The following is a 5,921-nucleotide window of genomic DNA, read 5'->3' as shown; positions in this document are numbered from 1 at the left end:
GGGATTTGAACTCTGGACCTTCGGAAGAGCAGTCGGGTGCTCTTACCCACTGAGCCATCTCACCAGCCCGATTTTTAATTTTTAAAAAATTTATGTGTAGGGATGCTCTGCCTGCCTATATGTATATATACCGTGTGTTGCATGTGCAGGGCCCTTCTAGGGAAGAAGAAGGGGATATATCCCCTGATGTTGGAATTACAGGCAGCTTTGGCATGCTGGGAATTGAACTCAGGTCTTCTGGAAGAGCAGTTAGTGCTCTTAACCACTGAGCCATCTCTTCAGCCCTGTTTGTTTGTTTGTTTGTTTGTTTGTTTGTTTTTTTGAGACAGGGTTTCCTCTGTGTAGCCCTGACTGTCTTAGAACTCACTCTGTATAGAATATGGTTTTATTTTGTTGAATGGATTTATTTTCTTTTATGTGTATGAGCTCTTTACTTGCCTGTATGTCTGCCTGGTGCCTGAGGAGGTCAGAAGAGGGTATCAGATCACCTGGAATTGGAGTAATAGATGGTTGTGAACCACCATGTGGGTGCCAGAAGTACCAGTGCTCTTAACCACTGAGCCATTGCCCAGGCCCCAGAACATAGTAAATATGCTACTTTCCCCCCCCATGTGTATACCACTAATACTACCACCTTTTTTTTTTTTTTTTGGAAAGGGTTTCTCTGTATAACCCTGACTGTCCTGGAACTCACTCTGTAGACCAGGCTGGCCTGGAACTCACTCTGTAGACCAGGCTGGCCTGAGACAGAGACTCAGACAACCACACTTTTTTAACTCTCTGTAATAAATTTGCCTTCCTTTCAGTTACTCCTCTAAGTGTTTATGTCTTTAATCTTTATCACCGTGAGAACGTCAACTTTGTAGCCCCTGACCTGGGTGGACCTTTAACGACTACTGAGTCTCTAGCACCCTAGGACCTGGGGCCAAGCACAACCCAGTCCTGAAAGATTTTGTTGTTTTCAAATACTGCATCAAAATCTACATCCATACTTTCCCCTAATGCTGAGGGTGAACCCAATGCCTGTCCTGTGCTAAGTAAGTGCTTTACCACTAAACTGGATTTCAGCCTGATACAACCATTTCTGCCTCCGGGTTTCAGACCTCCAACGTGGGCAATCCTGACAGCTTCCCAAGTACTGCCAAATAATCCCTTGTTTAAAACAGGGAGTTTGGAATGTTCTCAAATAAATCCTATCTTCTCTGGTTTTCTGACAATGAAACATTTGATAATTATTCACCTTTTGTGGGTTTTTTTTTTTTTTTTTTTTTTTGAGAAAGGTTCTATGTAGCCTTGGCTGGCCCTGGATTTACTATGTAGACCAGGCAGGGCTCAAATTCATAGAAATCTGCCTGCTTCTGTCTTCTGAGTGATTGGGGTTTAAAGGTATGCACCACCATTCCCAGCCTAAAACTTAATCTCCCAAACTCTCTTTGCAAAACCCTGGGGCTTTAATACGTGTCGCTGACAAGTTGAGTAGTACTCTATCCCCGAGCTACGATCTCGGGTCCCTTTCGCCTATTTGTGTTTTGCTGTGTGCTGTCATGTAGTCTTCAGGGTTTGTTTTAAAATTCCATTTTTTTTTTTTTTTCCTTTTTCTTTCAGGGATCTCAGCTCTTGATCTAACCCGGAGGGTAATTACCTGGACATCCACTTCCACTGGGTCAGGGTACTCCTTCTCTCTTCTACTTTCCCCTCCTACCATCTGCCACAAATGGCACTACATCATTACAGTGATTTGTGACAGTTAGTGTTCTGTTGGCACCGCTCACGAAGCAATCCCTGAGGGTGCTAGTACTATCCCGCTCCTACATCGTCTGTCAGGTATGATGTCTAGCGATTAATGGTTCAATCATTAATTTCAATGATAAATCAGCGAGGGCGCAACCGAGCCCCCCAGCAGGGTGCCGACTAGGTTTGCAAGCAGGGAGGGAACGCCGAGCTTCGCCACCGCCCATCCAGCACGAGGGGAGGGTGGGCTCCGGCCGGGGAAACCGCAGCGGCCGCCTGGGGCGGGGGCGGGGCCGACCGCAGACGTCACTTCCGGTGTACACAGCCGGTCCGGGCGGTGCGCCGGAGCCGGGGCGCTTCGCAGGTGAGGTACGGTCGCCGGCGGGTGCGGGTCGGCGGGGACTGGCTAGGGGTGGCGGGCGGCGGGTCGCAAGAGCGACTGGCATCGAGGCGAGCTCGCGGGGTGCCGCTTCCCTCGGCGCCGTCCCTCGCCCGCCTGCTGTGGAGGACGCCGGGCTCGGCGGGCGCTGGCCGGGCGGACGGAAGCCCGGAGGGGCCTCTCGGCGCGCGCCCGGGACCGAGACCCTGAGGGGCGCGTCGGCGCTGAAGGACGCGGCTGCCTTGGGCCGCCGCGGGGGATCCGCTCCCGGAAGCTCGGGGCGCCGTGCGCCCAGGGCTGGCGGCCTGTGGGCGACCTGGGTCCACGGGCACAGGCGGGCGCCGCTGCCCTCAGGCCGCCCCGCGGCTCCCCGGCCGGCCGCGCGCCCCTTCCTGGCTCCCTCTGAGCCCGTGGGCGCGGCGGGGGTCAGAGGAGGGCCGAGGCTAGGCTAGGACTGAGGAAGGACCCACACCCGTCGGGCGAGCGCCGGGGTCAGGGGTGTGTCTTCCTGCTCCTCGTGGAGCAGGGGAAAAAGAGCATGCCTGTTTGGCATGATAAGAATTTTGTTTATACTTTAACCAAAATTGCCTGGGAAACGATCAGCCTGGGGAGCCCCCAATTTGAAAATAGATTGTCCTTGCCCTTCCCCACCCGTTGCCATTATGAAAGCGATTCATTCTTCTGTCCTTGTAAAAAAACACTCGCCACTGTATACAAAGTGTCAGGAGGGAAAATGACCACGGCGACTCGGTGACAACCGCTCCTAACATTTTGGTGACATCAGTAAGTGCAGATATATATATACTGTCACTCTTAGAGGTTTTGTAGTAGAGCATTGAGTACCATAATTTATCCAAACCCTAATGAATATTTGATTGTTTGTCCCTGTCACAAGATAAAACACTTGTGGCAAAAAGGGTTTATTTGATTATTGTCTTTGGCTAAATTTACAAATTGGGGTCAAAGGTAACATTCCGTTTTTCTCCTTGTGGATATGCTTGGAAACCTCAAACCCACTGTTGTAGAAAATTACATCTGTGTTTGCTTCTCATAATTGCTTTAACATTTTTAACCTTTTTAAAAAAATTTTGTTTATTTACTTATACTTATTTTGAACAGACTCCCATGGTGTAGACCAGATTGGCCTTAAGCTCACAGAGATCTCTCTGCTTCAGTTTCTCATTGCTAGAATTAAAGACACAGGCCAAGAGGCCTTACCTTTGTATTTGTTTTTATTTTTAAGACATATTTCCCATGTGGCAGTATAGTCATCCAGGTAACCATTGTTGTCTTATTATCTTATTTTAGGCTTAAAGTTCTAAGAATGTATTTGTAAAGGGCTACTTGCGAGCTTGATTCGGTGTGTGTTTGGAGCTTTTTAATGTGCCTTGAAAATAGTAAGTTTTTCCTTGTAATCTTTAAAAAAAGATCATTTGCTTTACAAGTTCAGAGAATACTTTCTTTATATTTGATATTTATGTGTGTGATACATATACAAATAAGATGTACATATTAAACAAGGTTTTATTGATGTTTTATTTGCTTTCTTGCTGACAAGATTACAGACTCCATATGAAGAGTGCAAGTTTGTTGTGGCAACTTTTCAGTCTGGCATTTGAGATTCTAATCTTCCTCTATTTTTGCACACGAATACGTAGGTTAGCATTGGAGACCAAGATAGAAAAGTTCTCAGATTCCCTTGGCAAGCCTAGATTTTTTTTCAATCTAAAATTATCTCTGGATTTTTGGAAGACCGCATGCTTTAAGCATCCTTTAAAAAAATAAAAACAAATGCAAAATACTTTACTAAATACTTTTTCTGTTGAGAACTTGAAGCCTACTATAGCAGGAGCTGTGCGTCTCCTAGATCTTCTGCATTCCAGGGAAGTCACTAGCAGGCTCCAACATCCCATGGGTTTTGTGTGTCCATTCTGTCCCTTCTCCTGTGAGACTTTCTCCTCAGCGGAAAATAATGACCTTCCTAGATGGACAAAGAATGTTGGTTAGAACAAGGAATTGCTTTGTTTGGAGTAAGAAGAACCCATTGCCGGGTTCTCTCAGTATTAATTCAGAAAGAATCCGAAGTGTAGAGTTGTGCTTTAATGTTTTCTCTACAGATATTGTCCAATGAGGCCCCCGAGTTGGTTGATCTAGTGGTCACTGCTTGCTTTTTTCTGTTTTCTTTTCACTTTGTTTAGTTGTATTTCCTCTTTGTCATTCTTTATGATACAACTCAAGACTTTGAGATTCTATTTTTTTTAATAGTTATTAATTTATTTTATGTATTTGAACACAATGTAGCTGTCTTCAAACACACCAGAAGAGGGCATCAGATCCCATTACAGATGGTTTTGAGCCACCATGTGGTTACTGGGAATTGAACTCACGATCTCTGGAAGAGCAGTCAGTGCTCTTAACCTCTGAGCCATCTCTCCAGCCCGAATCTAAAGTTTTTGCTAGTTGCCATTCCACAATCTCATTTTCCTTGTTGACTTAAGACTATTCTTGTCATTTGTATTCTTCCCTACATCTTTGTTGTTTTATTTTATTTTGAGACAGGGTTTCTCTGTGTAGCCCTGGCTGTCCTGGAGCTCACTCTGTAGACCAAGCTGGCCTTGGACTTAGAGAGATCCACATGCCTCTGCCTCCTGAGTGCTGGAATTAGAGGTCATACTTGGCCTCCCCTATACCTTGATTAGATTTTGCATCTTTTTTCTCAGGGACTGTTCTAGTCCTACTCTAGTTAGGAAGAAAGTAACCCAGTGAATTTAGCTGGCTCACAGACATCTACGCCATTGTTAGCTAAGAGACACAGCTTGGAGAAGACTGTCTATGAAGTGTCTAAAGTACCTAGAGAGAGACACCAAAAAATGTTGTGCAAGATTTCAGAAATTTTGCCTATTTTGTTCATTGTGTTTATCATCGGGGTCTAGAACATACTGTTCTGGAAACAGTTGAGAATTTGTTGAATAAATGACCATCAGAGAATAAAATAAAAAAATAAATACAAATTTGCTATCTATAGAGGAGATGCAGACATAAGCCAAGAGACATTTTGTAAATAGAGTTTGACAAATTTCAGGGAAAACTTTAAATTCAAGCCAAACTGACCCAGCTATAACCCCAAGGAAGGCATGTTTGGAATGTGTTTGTGGCCAGAAAGCTTAAACCTAATTTTGTATACCCCAAGAAATACTTGTGTTTCCGGGAGAGGTTTGGGATGATGTCTGTAGAAGTTGGGGTGGCGGGTGCAAGAGAGCTAACTTAGGCGGTGTGAGGGTTTCTCTGTGTGAGTCCTGACCAGGAGTGGTGGTACACAGCCCTTGCAGTATCAAAGGGAGGGGGCACCTTCCTTATGCCCTTCATAGTTTCATCAGGAGTTTCTGCCAAAGAGCTGGTCCAAGCTCTATTCAAAGCGCTGTAGTAGATTCTGGTCTTAGGATGTTGTCTGATCTGACTGTAGCATGGGCACAGCATTATACTTTCCTTTCAGTGTTGCCATGAGAACTTTGAGCTTGGTAGAGTTAGAGCTAGGGCTGACCCTTTTGGTATAGATGTAGCTCTTGGCCTTCTGGTGAATACATCAGTCATCTTTGAGTCTAACTTGTCCCCCTGAAACTGCTCCTGGGCTCAGTGACAAAGCTGCTAACCAGACTGTGGGAAGTGATGACAGACAGGCTCTTCCCAAACTGCTCAGGCAGGAAAGCCAACCTGAATGTGTCAAGAGAAACTTTCTGAAGAAGGTTGAGCTTAGCTGATAGCGTGGGGAGAGTCAGTGACTCCAGCTCATTGTTTGTTTGTTTTTTTTTTT

The 5,921-nt window shown here is 45.6% G+C and overlaps 1 protein-coding gene across 3 annotated transcripts in view; it reads left to right on the top strand.

Moving 5' to 3' along the window:
- The first annotated feature begins 2,024 nt into the window (after window positions 1-2,024).
- Kiaa0355 (KIAA0355 ortholog) overlaps window positions 2,025-5,921 on the top strand; it is a 77,087-nt gene continuing 73,190 nt past the window's right edge. Inside the window, exon 1 of one of the 3 annotated variants that reach the window (XM_021167466.2) lies at window positions 2,025-2,095. The gene's annotated coding sequence lies outside the window, so the exon portion shown is untranslated. Of the gene's footprint in view, window positions 2,101-2,156; window positions 2,894-5,921 lie in introns of those variants that run through there. The other 2 variants (XM_029479262.1, XM_029479263.1) reach the window with 2 other exon arrangements.

The sequence above is a fragment of the Mus caroli genome, chromosome 7, assembly GCF_900094665.2.
Source record: "Mus caroli chromosome 7, CAROLI_EIJ_v1.1, whole genome shotgun sequence".
NCBI lineage: Eukaryota > Metazoa > Chordata > Mammalia > Rodentia > Muridae > Mus > Mus caroli.
Note: the sequence above shows the minus strand (reverse complement) of the source record. Positions and strands in the feature narration are given on the sequence as shown.